This window comes from Cervus elaphus, chromosome 8 (genome assembly GCF_910594005.1).
Source record: "Cervus elaphus chromosome 8, mCerEla1.1, whole genome shotgun sequence".
Lineage (NCBI taxonomy): Eukaryota > Metazoa > Chordata > Mammalia > Artiodactyla > Cervidae > Cervus > Cervus elaphus.
In genome coordinates this window covers 16,181,868-16,198,763 of record NC_057822.1, presented here as the reverse complement: position 1 = coordinate 16,198,763, position 16,896 = coordinate 16,181,868, and the positions used below count along the sequence as shown (strand labels likewise).

Sequence of the window (16,896 nt, the reverse complement as noted above, 5' to 3'; positions counted from 1 at the left end):
GCCCAAGCCCACCCCTGCTGGGACTGGGCCCCATGTTCGGCAGCTTCTCGAGACCCCAGGGACACTCCTGCCCCGCTTTCTCACCCACCCCTGCTCTGGACAGCTCTCCCCAGACTGGGCAATAAATCACTGGCCAGCGTTTATTTTCCAAGCGCCGGCTTCCTCCCTTGTATGTGCAGTGGGCACAGGGTGAAGAGACAGGTTGGGGCTAGGGTGTTCTGGAGACGGAAAGGTGCCCTCCTGAGGGCTTCTCAGCTTGTCCCACTCAGGAGCCGGGAGCCAAAGTGCAGAAAGAGACCTGCCATGGGACTTCCCGAGTGATCCAGAGGCTAAGACTCTGAGCCTTCTAATGTAGGGGGCACAGGTTCAATCCCCAGTCTGGGAACCAAGATCCTGCATGCAGTGTGGCATGACTGATGCAATTTTAAAAATTAAAATTAAAAAAAAAGAAAGAGAAGGGCCTGGGCAGGCCTGGGAGGCCAGGTGTGGGGAGCTGTGCATGCTCAGTCGCTCAATCGTGCCTGACTCTTTGCGACCCCATGGACTATAGCCCACCAGGCTCCTATGTCCATGGAATTTTCCAGGCAAGAATACTGGGGTGGGTTGCCATTTCCTCCTCCAGGGGATCTTCCCAATCCAGGGATGGCACCCGCATCTCCTGGGTCTCTTGCACTGGCAGGCGGATTCTTTACCACTGCAAAAATTGATCTGGTCTGGACCTCTAACCAGGTAAGTGCGTTTCTGAGGAAGCGAGACCTGGCCCTTCTCTGGGGCTTCCTGGCTTAGCAGGCTCAGGCCAGCTTGCCAGGCTCTCTTGTAGTGGGGTTGAGAATGCAGAGCAATACCAATGTGGGTTCAAATCCTAGCACCCCTACCGGCCATGGGCCAATCTCTTCACCCTCCTGAACCTCCAATTCTCCTCCATATAACCAACAGCAAACCCATACCATGAAGCTATTCTAAGACATAAGGAGAACAACGCAGGTCTAACACATGATGTCTGGCAGTTAATGAGTTCACACGTGTCACCTGCCACGATTATTATCCTCCAGCAGACGGTGGACACAGTGGGAAGAGGGATCCTGGTAGGGTGACCAACCACCCTGCTTTGCCTGGGGTTCCTGGGATGTGAGACTTTCAGATTTAAAACCAAGAAAATCCCAGGCAAACCAGGATAAGTTGGTCACTCTAGACCCAGGTCTCTTGATGTGGTTTTTATTTATTTTTTTTTTCTTAATGTGGTTTTGACCCTTGTCTGTGATTCTGTCCACCTTGACAAGGGAGCCACCTGCTTTGGAAGGCCACCAGACCACCCTCTGGCTGGAACACAGTGCAAACCTGGCCACGTGACTTGGTGAGTGATCTGGCTGGCATCAGCCCCGACTCTCGCCCTTGGCTGGGCCACAACCCACACACCTTCTCTACAGCCCTGGCCATGGAGTCCTTCATTCACCCATCCTTTGTTCCCAGCAGAGTCTCCAAATGGGAGACCTTGGCAGGAACCAGCCCACTGATGGATTGTTTGCCCTTCACAGTAGTTCTTTCTTTTTAATTTATTTTATTTTCCACTGCGCTGGTCTTCATTCCTTCACTCGGGTTTTCTCTAGTTGTGGCAAGTGGGGGCTACTTGTCATTGTGGTGGGAAGGTTTCTCATTGCAGTGGTTTCTATTGTTGCAAAGCACTGGCTCTACGGTGCATGGACTTCAGCAGTTGTGCTGCACAGGTTCAGTAAGTGTGACTTGAGGCCTCTAGAGCACGGGCTCAGTGATTGTGGTGCTCAGGCTTAGTTGCCCTGAGGCATACGGAATCTTCCCAGACCAGGAACCGAACCGAGTCCCCTGCATTGGCAGATGGATTTCTTATCCACTGCCCCACTAACGAAGTCCAAGCCAAGAGATTTTTAAATAAAAATATGAATCTCTGAGGACTTCCCTGGTGGTCCAATGGCTGAGAATCCACGCCCCCCCATGCAGGGGGCCCAGGTTCGATCCCCAGTCAGGGAACTGGATCCCACATGTCACAACTAAGAGTTTGCGTACTGCACCAAAGATTGCATGCGTACTGCACCAAATGTGCATATGGCACATTTAGCCTGTGTGCCATGGCTAAAACCTGGTGTGGCCAAATAAATAAATACTTATTAATGGACTTCTGCTTCTCTTGAGAAACCTAGGGGCCTTCTCTCTTCTGGGCAACCTGCAGCCGAGTTGCCCACTTTAGAAGGAACCACCTGCCCTACATCAGCTCTAACGTCACTTGCCTGACCCCCAGAAGTGTGCACTTACCACCCCTCCCCAGCAGATGCTTCTGGTGAGTGAGTCTGATGCCAGGCCCCAAGGGCATAAAACCAGGTGTGTCTACCCCTTCCCGCAAGGAGCTGCCACTTTCTGTAGGTGAGACGTGAGCTGCCCCTCTGGAGTGAAAGCAAGGAATCCAGAGGAGGGAGGTTGTCAGTTCAGATCCCAGGATCAGGGGTCCTTTGAGGCAGACCTAAAGAGAAGAAGGATGTGTCCCCGACAGAGGCAAGGATGACAAAAGTAGAGGCAGGCATGGTGGGTGCTTGGTGGGGAGGGTGGCCCAGCAGCTCGACCTGCCCAGAGTCCAGAACAGAGGAGACATAACTGCCACGTGGACCCCAAACGCTTCCAACAAACATTTTTTGAACCAGCCACTACTGGGCTTCCCAGATGATGTTAGTGGTAAAGAGATGATGTTAGTGGCAAAGAACCCACCTGCCAATGCAGGTAGACCTAAGAGACGCAAGTTCAATCCCTGGGTTGGGAAGATCCCCTGGAGGAGGGCACAGTGACCCACTCCAGTATTCTTACCTTGAGAATTCCATGGACAGAGAAGTCTAGCAGGCTGCAGCCCATAGAGTCTCAGAGAGTCAGACACGCCTGAAGTGACTTATCGCGCACAGACGCAAGTGCCACTCTGCTCCCCAGGAGGCTCAGTGGTAAAGAATCCACCTGCCAGTGCTGAAAATTCGGGTTCAATCCTTGAGTCAGGAAGATCCCCTGGAGGAGGAAATGGCAACCCACTCCAGTATTCTTGCCTCGGAAATCTCATGGACAGAGGAGCCTGTCCATGGCGCTAAAGTCCATGGGGTCACAGAGTCGGACCCAACTTACCAACTAAACAACAAAGCGCCACTTTAGGCCAGGCACTGCTAGATCCTGAGACTGCAAAGGTGAACGAAAGATGGAAACCGAGCTCAACCCAGCTCAGGGGAAAGGATTATCCGACTAGCACAATTGCCAAGTGCCACATGTTGGCACCCAGGCCTCAGCCATGGCCTCAGGGCTCTGTCTTTCCAGCTCGGCCCCTCCTGTGCCGGCTCCATTCTCCGGTGCTCAGACACCTTCCTGGAAAGAGGGGCTCTTGTTCCTCCTGGCTCTGGCAGGAGAATCCCAGGGGAAGACACGGCTCCGATGCCCTGCTGAGCCAATCATGGAGGCCACGGGAAATGAAATAGCTCGTTGCCTGGCGTGGGCCTCAGGTCCACCTCTGGGGCTGGGTCAGTCCAGAAATGGGGGTTCCTCACAGCAAGGGCTGCTGGACCAACACCATTTTGTGTGTTAAAGCCAGCAGAGTTTCAGACTCTCCTTGGGTTACAGTGGATAAGAATCTGCCTTACGATGCCAGGGACAGGGGTTGGATCCGCAGTCCAGGAAGATTCCACATGCCTCAGGCAACTAAAGCCTGGGTACCACAACTACTGAGCCCGTGCTCTAGTGCCTGAGAGCTGCAACTGCTGAAGCCTGCGAGCCCCAGAGCCCATGCTCCACAACAAGAGAAGCCACCGCCATGAGAGGCCCACACACCACAACTAGAGGAAAGCCTGTGCAGTAACGAAGACCTAGCACAGCCAAAATAAATAATTATTTATAAATGATTATTATAAAAATTATTATTTGTAAGTAAATAATTTTTAAAAAATAAATAAAAGCTGCCACACCCATGAAGTTAAAAAAAAAAAAAAGCCAGCTGAGTTATATAGAGCACACTTTGCCTACAATGCGGGAGACCCGGGTTCGATTCCTGAGTCGGGAAGATCCTCTGGAGAAGGAAATGGCAACCCACTCCAGTACTCTTACCTGGAAAATCCCATGGACAGAGGAGTGTGGTTGGCAACAGTCCACGGGGTCGCATAGAGTTGGACGCGACTGAGCAACTTCACCTTCACTTTCACTTTGGGGGTCAGGCTGCCTTGAGTCCTGGCTCCTTCCCCTTCTCGCTACATTACTTTCATCCCCCTGCATTGGTCTCCTCATCTGTAAAATGATGATACACCTGCCACATCAGGCTGTTGTGAGGATTAAATGAAGCAAGGGCTTGGAAATGCACCTGGCACACCGTTGAGTGCAATGTGTTAATGATCACTGTGTTTATTAGGACAGAAGAGTGCATGGAGCTGTGTGCTAAGGATGGAATTTCCCTGTCCGCTCCTGGCCTTCCCCTTTGTAGTGGGATTAACTGCAGTGTTGGCAAATACACCTGGCAACACGTTGTCTCTGCAGGTGGGACCCCCCCACCCCCACCCCAGGCATCCAGGTGCTACTGTACCTGCAAGGTCAGGGCAGCACACTCAGGACTGAGGAATCCAACACAGGGGTTAGTGGATGCACCCCAGCTCTGGCTGGAGTGAGAAAGGAAAGGCCCAGAGTCAGGGACTTGGAGAAATGCCCCATTTCACAGGCCAAGAGGAAGCAATTCATAAGAGACAGGAGCACTCAGCAAATGGGAGTGATCCAGCCTATCACAGGCACATGGGCCACTGTGTTGGATGGATAAAAACTAAACTTATTTTTTCTGGCCGCACCACACAGCTTGCAGGATCTTAGTTCCCCAACGAGGGATCAAACCCTGGGCTCTGGCAGTGAAAGTGCCGAGTGCTAACTACTGGACCACCAGGGAATTCCCTGAACAACTATTGAACTATTGGGGAGGGGCAGTTAGTAGGGACAGAGGTGGTGTGTAAGGGGAAAAAGAATGAGCCATCGTCAGAGCAACAGGGCGGCTGTATGGAGGGTACTCTTTAGTGTTGAGAATTGAGACACAACAAAGTTACAAGTTCACCCCAACAAAGCTGGTGTCTCCTGTTTCTGGTTTATATATTAGGATTAACACCTGACAGCTACCAGCATTTCTCTAGATCAACAGCAGTCTTTTCAGGTGTGTGCTCTGCCTCTGAAAGATTGACTGGTAAGCAGAGATTTTGTTTAAAGAAACATTCAGGCCGGGCTGAGAGCCATAGACACCCTCACCTCTGAGCCCGGCCAGGGTGTGGCTAAGGGCAGGACACCGACAAGTCCTGGGAGATGGCAGAGGAACACCGTAGCCTCAAGAGGAGGGCCTGGCCAGCGGGTCTCTGGATGGGCAGGGACCACAGATGCTGCACTGGCCCTCCCCGTGGAGTCCTCACAGGCACTGTGGTGCTAGATGAGGGCCAGACCTCCATTTCCTCACCTCTACAATGCCTGTGATCAAGAATGCATTAGAATTCTGTAAACCAATTATCCTTCAATTAAAAAATAAATTAATTTTTTAAAAAAGAATGCATTAGAAAAAGAATAGCATTTAACAGTGGGCCTGTGACAAATGTTAGTTTTCTTCCTTCCTTGGGGCTTTCTGCATTGTCTGTCTATATATTGGTCAGGAGTCTCTTTATTGGAAGTGACAAAAACCCACAGATTTGACAAGCTGGGCAGAAAAGGGCTGAGAAGGAACTGACTTTCGAGACGCCTGCTATCGGGAACACAAAGCTGTCAGGATACCTCCATGGCTGTGTCTTCTATCTCCCGTGGCAACTCTTCTCCTCCAGGCTTCTGCTTATGTCGGAGACAAGGCTCCTGGAGGCTCCAGGTCCACAGCCTTGCACTTCCACACCAAGAGGAAAAGTCTGTTTTCTGCTCCAGTCTGATAAATTTCAAGGGGAAGGACTCTGGTTGGTCCAACCTGGATCACATGGTGGAAAGGTCAGACCTGGTGCCTCTCTGAGCAGGCAGCTCTGGACATCCTGAGCCATGCCCCTCCCTCCCAGAGACAAAAAGCGGGAGCCGGGCAAACTGTCCTTTCCTGGCTGCCCAGGGTTCCCCACTGTGGGTGGCACAGCCCTGACCTCCCTTCCCACCCACATCTGAAGGCTCCCCCGCAGATAAAAGTTACTTTTCCCACAAAACCAGTCTGAGGCTCCAGATGAGGTCAGATGTTCGCACAAAGCCACCCAGAGCCCAGTCCGCAGCTCTAGGCCCTGAAGATGCCCACCACGACACTAGAGTTTGTCTGTGAATCCTCTGCCCACAGTCAGACTGTCTCTGAACCATGTGCTTTGGAAAGAGCTGAGGCATTCTGAAGTGTTCTTGCAACTCCATGGATTGAAAATTCTTCCTTTGGATCTCTGAATTTTAAATATCCATGAGAAAACAGGATTCGCCTAAAACACGTGGTTTTGTTTCTGACCAGCTGTATATTATTGGGTGTGTTTTAGTTGCTTAGTCGTGTCCAACTCTGCGACCCTATGGACTGCCACCTGCCGGGCTCTTCTGTCCATGGGATTCTCCAGACAAGAATACTGAAGTGGGTAGCCATTCCCTTCTCCAGAGGATGTTCCCAACCCAGGGATCGAACCTGCATCTCCTGCATTGCAGGCAGATTCTTTACCGTCTGAGCCACCAGGGAATATTAAGTGCTTGTCAAAATGCAGTTTTTGATGAAGAAAAACACCTGCCACAGTAGGCCTCCACTGCTCTGAACTTGAACAAGACAATCAAGGTGCTCTAGCAAGAGGAGGTGGTTAGGATTATTCCTGGCCAAAGACGGTTAAGTCAAGGCAGAGAGGGAGGCAGGCCATAGTGGCAGATTGCTGCTGGCCCCTGAAAGGTTCTGGGCTTGGGGATTTGGCATTGTATAATCTGCTATGGTGTGAAATGGAGATGGGGCAACCGCGGAACAACACCCACAACAGAAACTCTGGAAAGCGGTCAGGTAGGCTCTACCCTCCCCACTCCCCCCCACCCAGGGGTGGCCTGGCCAAACCGCACCCAGCACCGGCAGGCAGGCATGGAGGTGAATGTCACAGCACCAGGGGAAGGTGGAGGAGGGAACCAAGGATGGGAGCAGAGTGGTGTGAGCAGGGCCCAGTGTCTCCTCCCACAAGGCAGGTGGCCAAACACTGCTGAGATGTCCTGGGCGATGGGGGTGGGGAGTGGGGGAAATGCCCCGTGCTGCCACCTGCTCCTTGTCTCCAGAGCAGGAACCCAGGCTGGGAACCGAAAAGGGGGCAGTCAGGTGGGTGACGGTGAACAAAGGCCTCTCTGGGAGAGAGATCCCAGTTGGCGGCAGGACGCACTTTAGGCCACCACGGGGCCCTCGCCAGCCGGCCTGAGGCCAGGAGGCGCCATTTCCTCCGCTGGGGCTGGTCCCCTTCCGTCCAGGACGGACCAGGCGGGCGAGGGGCGAGGAGGACAGGGCAGCCGGGCAGGGTATCCACCGCCCTGCCCAGTCCCGCCGTCTCCATGGCGACGGCTACCTCACCGCGGAGGCGGGGAGAGCTGCAGGGTGAGTCTTTGCCGGTTGCTACGCAACGGCCCAGTGACGTCAGGCGATTGAGTTTGGTTCCCAAGGTAACTGGCTGGGCAGCTGGGCCGGGAACTATTTGCGTCTGTCCCCCGAGGGTCTGCGGAGCCTCCGGGGTCTGGCGCAGCTGCGGAAATGCGCTCCTGGCCCGCGGGCAGACAGGAGACGGAACACAGAGGCCCTTTTCAGCTCTCGGAGACCGGCGACCCCGGCGGGGCGGGGTATGCGCCCAAAGCTGGACGCCCCCACTCTGCTCCCTGGCGCCCAGGTTTTCTCCCCACTCGAGGGGCCCCGGGTCCGCCAGGCTTTGTCCTACTTATAAATGTTCAGCTGGGTGAACTCCTTGAAGTAACGCACTCCTGTTTGGAGCAGCCCGGGCCTCAGTCACCCTCGCTGGCACACAGTGGGAGCTCTTTACGCCCTTCCCATGGGACGGCGGATGTTCCCCTGAGAGAGGATATTGTTCCAACCTGGAGTGGAAGAAGGGGAGGGACAAGACACCACAGGAGCAGAAAGAGCATCAGGTGTGCAAAGACAAAGCCATGACCTAAATTTGGGCCTGAAAGCTGGCCCAGGCCCAGGAAGGCGAGGGTGAGGGGTGGAGAAGGGAGGGGAGAGTGGGTCCCCTCAGGACTCAGCCCCTAACTGGGTCTCAGGACTTAAGTGACACAGTCTGTCCAGGCCTCTCAGGCTCCTTCCTCCATATGCCACCTGTCAAAACAGAGTAACACCCAAGCTTCTCACAGTCTGTCTCCAAGGAGCTGTCCAGTGGGCTGGACTCCGGGACACAGATATCTGAACCCAGGCCAGAGGGCACCCACATCCTGGCCAATTGTTGACCCAGGAGCCAGGGCACGCTCTGCCGGTCCCACCCAAGCGAGGCCTCTACTCCATCCCTGTGGCCCTCCTGTCTCTTAGTCTCACTGATGGGGGCTCGGAAGACAGCATAGGCACCTGGCATCTCTGAAAGACCAGCCTCCGGGGCTGGCTTCCTGGGCCTGGTTCTCAACTGGGAAAAGCCTACAGCCTTCATCCTCTCCTCCCCTCTGGGTGGAGCAAGCTCCATGATCCCAGATTCACACAAAGACCTGTTCAAGGATCCCCCCCCCCCCACCCCCCCGGCCCCAGGCCCACCTCCCCCAGCCCGTGTTCTCGAGTCACTCCCAGACGGGTCCTGCAGAATGGGCCCTGGGCCCAGGAAACAGAGCCGGCAAGCAGAACAAGCTACATAATGTATGGGTCCCAAGTGAAGCGAAAATAAAAGGCCCCTTCTTCAAAAAGTATTGAGAATGTCAAGACAACAACAACAAAAACAAAAATGAAAATAAAAAAAAGGACATCAAGACAGGGACGGCGAAGCATTAAGCCAAGCCCGGAACCCCATGGGACTGCACAGGGTACAGCCTCATGAGGCCAACCCAGCTGCTGTGTCCCTGACACCAAGCAAGCCTCCTTCCTGGGCATAGCCTGCCTCTTCTCTCGGGTCCCTCTGCTGACCTCTCCCCATGCTGCTGCCGGCTGCTTCCTGGATCACTGTCCACACCATCCAATCAACACAATGTGGACATCTAGGGTGGCCTCAAAGAGGCTCACAAGATATCACATGTGTGGGCGGAGGGGTGGACCTGGTGCTTTCTTAGCAAAGGACCCAAACCACAGAACACTTCTAGAAATGCGCCTTCCTGCAAATGCTGACTGTCTGATTCCCTATTTCAAGCTGAACAACACTTGCTCTTGGAAAAATATGAGGGTTATCTACCTAAAGTGATGAAATCTGAAGTATAGCAGCTGATGGATGATAAGTTGACACTGATTAATACAACAATACAGAAGAACAAAAGCCAAGGTTGTGCCTGTGGTCTACATCCCACCCATGATTCATCCCACTCTGTCCTCAGGGAACCAAGGGAGAGAACTTCTGCCTCAGCCCATCTGGTTCATCTCCACCCTGGGATCAGGCCCGGCAAACTCCTCTGCTGGACTCCCTGCACAGCCCGCCCCCTCCACCAGCTTCGCTGATTCCTGTCCTCCTGCCAGAGTGCATACCCCCTTGGGGGCATTGTGCTGCACCATCCATTCTCCTGCAGGCTTGAAGGACTTAGGGTACCCCAGAACTGGGAGTACAGGCTTCAGACAAGGACCCTCAGCTGTCAGCCCTCTCCGGGGATCACCTGAACTGAAGAAAGTAAAATATCTTGGCCAAAGCCAAGAGCATCACCTGTTCAAGGTATCACTCTGGCTACAGGGCAGAGAATGGATTCACCACATGCACACCCTTTGGCACATGTTAGCCCTTTGGCCCAATTACTAGGTTTTAACCTCCATTTGTGCAAGATAACTAGTCTGCCACTTGACGTTGGAGCCCAGCCCTTAGACTGTATCCTTGCACAGCCTTGCACTGACTGTGTGTGTTAGTCGCTCAGTCGTGTCCAACTCTTTGAGACCCCATGGACTGTAGCCTGCTAGGCTCCTCTGTCCATGGAGTTCTCCAGGCAAGAATACTGGAGTGGGTTGCCCTTCTCCCTGACTCAGGGGATCTTCCCTACCCGGGGATCGAACCCAGGTCTCCTGCACTGCAGTCGGATTCTTTACCATCTGAGCCACCAGGGAAGCCTTGCACCGAGTAAGTGCTCTGTGAACATTTATGGCTTACAAACTGCTGACATTTCTTTTTCTGCAGTGATCTCTGGGAGTCTTGCTTCTCAGACCAGCATCAGCACCACTTGGGAGCTTGTAGGAAATAAAGAATCCCAGGCCCCACACAGACCTTCTCAATCAGAATCTGCAGCGTAATAAGGTCTCCCAGAAATTCGGATATGTGGGAAAGCTTGAGAAGCACTTCTGGTGAGTAGTATAACTATAGAGGAAGTGTGGTAAGTGGGAAGTGAGCTGGGGGCAAGCCCAGATGCATATAGAGGCTCCCTGCGGGGAGGGGAGTTGTTATCCCTTAAAGAGTGGCGCTTACCCTGAGTCACAGAGTCTGAGAAGAGATGGGACCAGTAATAAAGCTCTTAGTGGGTGCTTTCTATGTGCCAGACGCTGGTTTCTCCATCTTTTACATGCAGTAACTAATTCAGTCTCCACAACAGTCCTATAAAGTGGGATCACCGTGTCCTTACTGCAGATAGAGAAACCTAGGCCCCGTGAGGCTGAGACTGTTCCAGAATCTTCAGCAGGTACACATATTTGGCTGTACCTGGTGTTTAGGGCAGGGCCTGTTCTGATTGGTCGCTGCCTGTCCTACTGGTTATTCAATGTTTTGAGCGTCGCCCTGGTTACACAGCTGGATGGAGGAGGCAGGATCCAAACCAGCCCTCTGGTGCTGGAGCCACGCCCCAAACCAGGATCCTCTATCCATCTAGGGCCGTCACCACCCAGAAAGAGCACACCTCAGGGACGAGTTAATGTGTGTCAAAGTGCTGTGTAAGCCGTAAAGCACAGTGTAAATGCCAAATGGATTCCTCCGGGACAGAAGTGAGAGAAGCCTGGAGAAGAGGAGAAGCAGGGCTGTGAGAAGGCAGACGGGAGGCTGCTGCGGGGAAGCAGAATTCTCTCTGGTTGCTCAACTGGGTAGCTGAAGCAAGATGGAAAAGCTTCCCTGAGTGGAGCCCCAGGATCAGCCCCTGGAAGCTCTAACTTGCCAGAGCCCCCATCAGGCACCAAAAGCAGGGTAGCCCGCGTGAGTCCTCCCGGAATAACCGAGCCCTCCCGATATTTACCACGAGGGGGCGCTGCTCCCCAGCCTACGTCCCACTGGACCCCACCTGCTCTCAAGAAATTAGGCCTTGGAAGGAGTCCTGATGAGCAAGCTCCAGGGGCTTTGAGAAGTGGAAAAGGAAGTCAGGCAGGATGGAGGGAGCCTACCGAACAGCTCTCGTTCCCACTTTACAGATGAGGAATCTGAGGTCCAGAGATGTCGGATCAGATCCCCCAAACCAGGAAGTTAGGGAGAGGCCGGGTCTGGGTCATTTGATTCCAACCTCAGTTCCCAAGGAGACCACAAGTGGCTGCCAGCTCCTCTGACCCTGTCCTGTCGCTGGTGCGCCTGCTTCTACTCACCCTGTATTCTGGGAGGTGGCTGGAACTCCCAGCACAACTGTATTCCCACAATTCCAACAGCCAGACCTCAGAAAGGTAGCCCTGTTCCTAAACTTTTTGAGGTGGTGGGCTCCCTTCCCTCCGGGCTTCAAGAAGCCCCACCTGCCACCCCAACCTAGCAGCCTCCCCACTCAGGCGGACCCTGAGGTCTCTTCTCCAGAATCTGGCTCTGGGCCCCCCAAAATCATGTCCTCTTCCACGTCCCCTCCCCACCCCAGGGACCCCCCCATGGGTTCTCGTTTGCACCCTGGCGCCCCACTGCAGGCAGAAGCACCAACAAGGGGACGTTTGAGCCTGTGGCTGGGGCCAAACCAGGCACCAAGGTTTTTTTTCCTCCGCTCCCACCAACTCCTTTTATGGTCTCTGGGTCCAGTTCCTTCTTCATAATAAGTCGTAACTGGAAAGGCCTCAGAAGTCACTGAGCCCGACTCCAGCCAACACTTTCCTTTTCTAAAGAGAAAAAAAAAATCTTTAGCCTCCAAGCGTGTTCCTAAGACCAGGACCGGCAGGCGGCGTCCTGAACGGGAGGGAAACTCTAGCTCTGAGATGGTATCCTGGCACACACCTGTAAAGTAGGGGGGAGGGGGGACCCTAACCTCGGCGTCAGATTCGAAGGGTCCTCGCCTCTAGCTCCTGAGGTTCTGTCACCTGCCCTGGGGGCCGCCAAAGAAGCATCTAATCCGCCCCGCTTCTTAGGACGCTTTCCTTCCCTCTGTCCTGGGAGCTGGGGTTGGCTCGCGTGTCGGGGAGCACGTGCGTGTATATGATCATGTGTGTACAGAGGCGTGTGAGCCGCCGCACACGCGTCCGCGCCCTGGCCTGGGGGTGGGGGAGAGGTGTCTGCGCGCCCCCTAGAGGCCGGCCACCACCCGCTGTCGCAGCTGCCCAGTGGCCGTGTGCAGCCCGCGTGTACCCGGCGCGCACCAGGCCGGCTACCCTCCAGTCCCGGCCGAGAGCACGGGGGTGTGCTGGCGGAGCCAGGATGCACGCCGCCCCCGGAGCCAGGGTACTTCGGGTTCTCGGTTCCCAGGCCGCCCCTTCCCGCCCGGCATTCTCTGTTTTCCCGGGTCTCCCCCCTCTGCCCGCGAGAAGCGCTCCCGGGGCGGGATCCGAGAGCAGCCCCGCCCGGGCAGGCCGGCGAGGGTGGCGGGGCGGCCGGACGCGCTCCGCCCCTCCCCTGTCGCGCCCGCCCCGGCGCCCCGATGGGTTTTTCCATGACTGCATCCGGCCGCGGGCCGTCTTTGTTCCCGCCATCCGCGGCCGTGCCTGCGAGCTGGCCCGCCTCTCTCCTGCGCGCCGGGGTTTTTCCAGGGCTCAACTGGAGCATGGAGGAGCCGCCTCCCCGCCCCCGGCCCGCGGGACCCTGCGATCCCAGACGCACCGCACCGTCCGTTCCGTCCCCGCCGCCAAGGCTCGCGGCCCCTGAGCCCGTGTTTGTGCGCCAAGTTGACTGTCACCCGGCCTGAGCGCTCCTGCGTTTCGTTACGCGCTCTTGGCGCCCCGAGTCCCTCCTGGGCTGCACCTCGGGGGCCGAGGGTCGGGCCGGTGCAGTGTCTGCAGAGCCTCCAGCTTGTGTTGGGGGCTCACATTTCTCCCCAAGGGCAGGCGGCCCAGAGGGGCACCCGGGCGCGCGCCAACGGCCCCTGATATCACAGCGAGAGATCGCCGTGTGTGCCCAGCGCGCGCCGACAGCTCGCGAGCAGAAATGCGCCCGCCCCCACGGGAAAATGGGCACGCTCGCGGGCAGCAAGCGCCAAAGCGCGGGGGACTCCTCTGTCCGCCCCCCCCGCCCCAAGGAAGGGGAAACAGGCAGGCGGAAAGGGGGAGATGGGAGATGCGGGGGTGGGGGGTGGTGTTCGAGGGAGTGAGGACAGGCATGCGGTTTCCATGTGCCCCGTGGGGACTATGTCTGCAGCCTGGTTCTGCACTGAGCTGCCTTCATTTTGTGTCTCCGAACCGGCGGAGCCTCCTGGCTATTACCCCGCCATGTTGGCGGGGAAAATGTAAGAAACACTGTTTCTTTTTTTTTTTTTTTGCTAAGCCCTGCGGAGAAGCCAGACTCCCATGGTGGCCTGCAGGCTGGGGTACAAGGATGATGGGGCATCTGGGCAGAGGAAGGGGTTCTGAATTAAGAGGGTATCTGACTCTGTGAGAGTCTGGGGACTCTGACGGGTCCCCTCCCCACAGCCCCGACAGGAGGCAGCCTCAGAGGGCTAAAGATCTGGAGGTGAGGGCAGGAGAAGGATGCAGGGACCCTCAGTAAGGGACCCCCAGATCTGCAGAGACCCAGAGCCTCCTGGCTGTGAGGAGTGAAAGGGAGGGTCCCTAGACCCCTCTGAGTGCCAGCCTCTTCCCCCGTCCCTGCTGCATCATCTTGTTTGCTGAACAGTCTTGGGGAGGCCAGCTGTTCTGAAAGGGCCCTTTCTCCAGGTGTATCTCTGTTGGTTGAGCCCACTCTATCCAGCCCATTCCCCTCTTCTCTGCTCTCAGAGGCTGAACTTCGGCCACCTCTATCCACTAGTCATCCCAGGACCACAAAGTCTTGGTTCCTGGGCTTCCTCTTGCTCACAGGTTAACACAGATGCCCTTGCCCTTGTGGAACTAGTGGAAGGTTCCAGAAGCTGAGACAGGGCCCCTTGCCCTGCACCACAGGGTTTTTGGCTGTCCTTGGCCAGGGTCAGCAATGGGGACCCCAGGTTAGAGAATCTGCTAGCACTAGCATCCTATTTGCTTTTACCTTGCCCTCAATTATCTTGTCCACCACTAACCCTTCGGGCTTCCCAGGTGGCACTAGTGGTAAAAAAATCCACTTGCCAATGCAGGAGACACAGGAGACCACTGGTTCAATCCCTGGGTCAGGAAAATCCCCTGGAAAAGGAAATGACAACCCACTCCAATGTTCCTGCCTGGAAAAATCCCATGGACAGAGGAGGCTGGCAGGCTACAGACCATGAGGTCGCAAAGAGCTGGACACAACTTACCGACTGAGCAGTCAGGCACAACCCTTCAATCTCCATGATCTTGCTTAAGTTGAGAATCTTAGGCCCTGCTTAATCATCCCTTAGTTTTCTTATCTATAAATGGGTTAATAATGGTGCCTACTCTCCTGGGTGTTTATATGGGTTAAATGAATGTAATGAATTTAATGTATGTTAAAAGCCTGGCATATGGTGGTAGTGGTGGTTTAGTCCCTAAGTCATGTCCGACTCTTACGACCCTATGGACTGTAGCCTGCCAGCCTCCTCTGTCCGCGGGATGGTCCCAGCAAGAATACTGGAGTGGGTTCCTATTTCCTTCTCCAAGAAATCTTCCCGACCCAGGGATCGAACCGGAGTTGCCTGCATTGCAGGCTGCCTCCTACGTTGCAAGCGGATTCTTTACCACTGAGTCACCAGGGAAGCCCAAGCCTGGTACGTAGCAGATACTAAACAAGCATTTGCTGTCCTTATTGGAAGTTAAGTAACTTGTCCAAGGTTATACAGTCAGTGACTAAGCTTGATGCCATGTGACCTCAGAGCCCAGAGTTTCATACTGTGCTAGTGAAACTTTGCACTAACTATATCTATAATGTAGGGGAAAACAATAGGTGCTGGGGGTTAAGAGACATTTTTCCAGGGAAGGGCCAAATTCATAATAGTGATATCTGACCTAGAGAAGGCAATGGCAACCCTCTCCAGTACTCTTGCCTGGAAAATCCCATGGACGGAGGAGCCTGGTAGGCTGCAGTCCGTGGGGTCACGAAGAGTCGGACACAACTGAAGTGACTTAGCAGCAGCAGATATCTGACCTAGTTCCCACTTTATGACTACTACCTTTGTTTTATGTTTGTCAATCAAGAAATTTATGACAATCAGATAATCACATTGATGGTAGAAGACTCTCAGTCTTTCTAGCAGTAATGTGAATCCTATAATATGTCTTCATCTCATAGTTATCAACTTAATCTGTGCCCCACATTGCAGTGAATGCTGTGGGGGCAGGGAGAGCATTCTTAGCAGGAACTGTTTGCTCACTTCACTGTGTATGTCTATGTGACCTGATGCTCTTATTTGCCAAAAGGAGTAGTTCAATTAGAGAGCGGTTACTACCCGATGAGGACTTGCAGTGAACAGATTTGAGGTGGCCCCATGAGCCTTCCTCCTGGGTGTGAGAGGGAGGCATGGGTGTGTGGCACTTGTTCTAACCAGTAACATAGGGCAAAGGTGATGAGTTGTGTGGTTGTGTGTGTGTGTGATTGTGTTATGCTAGATGGTAACAACCATCTTGCTAGGGGACCTCCTTACTGACTTTGAAGAAGCAAGCTGCCATGCTGTGGACTGCCTGTAGAGTGGGTAGGATCCTAGCTGGCACCAAGCAAGAAACTGAGGCTTCTGCCTGTCGCCTGTAAAGAACTGAATTCTGCCAACAGCCACGTGAGTTTGCAAGCAGATTCTTCCTCAGTCAAACCTCAGATGAGACCCCAGCCCTGGCCAGCACCTTGACTGAAGCCCTGCTAAAGAGCTCAGACTCCCGTGATAAACTGAATAATAAAGGCGTATTGTCTTAAGATGCCATGTTTGTTGTGTTTTGCGGCAACAGAGAATTAACACAGGACCTAGGGTAAAGAGTGCTACATGGGGCTGTTACAGGGCCCCATGTTACAAAAAAGGTATAAGGAACCCAGCACTTAAGGAGCTTCCTGGCAGTCAGGCTGAGAAAGGAAACAGCATGGTTTCACTATTGGACAAAAAGAAAGTAATGTTTCTAAAGAGGCAACTTGGCTCCTGATGCTAAGAAGAGCTTGTCATGTGGACAGTGGACTCTTAAGAGCATAGAGTCTACAGGGCCTGGACCTTCCTGTATTTCAAGATCCTTCTTCATCCTGCCTTCCTTCCTTCCTGACCTCTTGAGACATCACACCCTCCCATTCGCTACCCTCTTCCTGGACTGCCCTTCTCCCTTTTCTGCCTGTTGACTCCTACGTTGAAGGACCAGCTTGATTCTGTGGCCTCATCTGTGAAGGCTTCTTCAGTTCCCTAGCAGAATTCACTGCTTCCTCCTGATTTCTCAAATGTTTGTTATCAGAGGCATGTCATATTATTCACTGTAATTATTTATTGAGCACCTATTAAGCGTTAGGGCTCCTGTTAGGTGCAAGATATAATCACAAATACAGCACAGGGCTGTCTTTGGAGCCTACAGCCTGGTGGTGGCACGGCTGTCATGGGCCTCTCCTGTCC

At 54.2% G+C, this 16,896-nt stretch overlaps 1 long non-coding RNA gene across 2 annotated transcripts; it reads left to right on the top strand.

Moving 5' to 3' along the window:
* The first annotated feature begins 7,416 nt into the window (after positions 1-7,416).
* On the top strand, positions 7,417-16,265 carry LOC122698548. 2 transcript variants are annotated; one of them, XR_006342362.1, is made up of 3 exons: positions 7,417-7,561; positions 10,260-10,423; positions 16,086-16,265. It is a non-coding gene; the product is annotated as an uncharacterized LOC122698548 (long non-coding RNA). The 2 variants fall into 2 exon arrangements; XR_006342363.1 differs by lacking the exon at positions 16,086-16,265 and adding an exon at positions 10,942-12,211.
* The last annotated feature ends 631 nt before the right edge of the window (positions 16,266-16,896 follow it).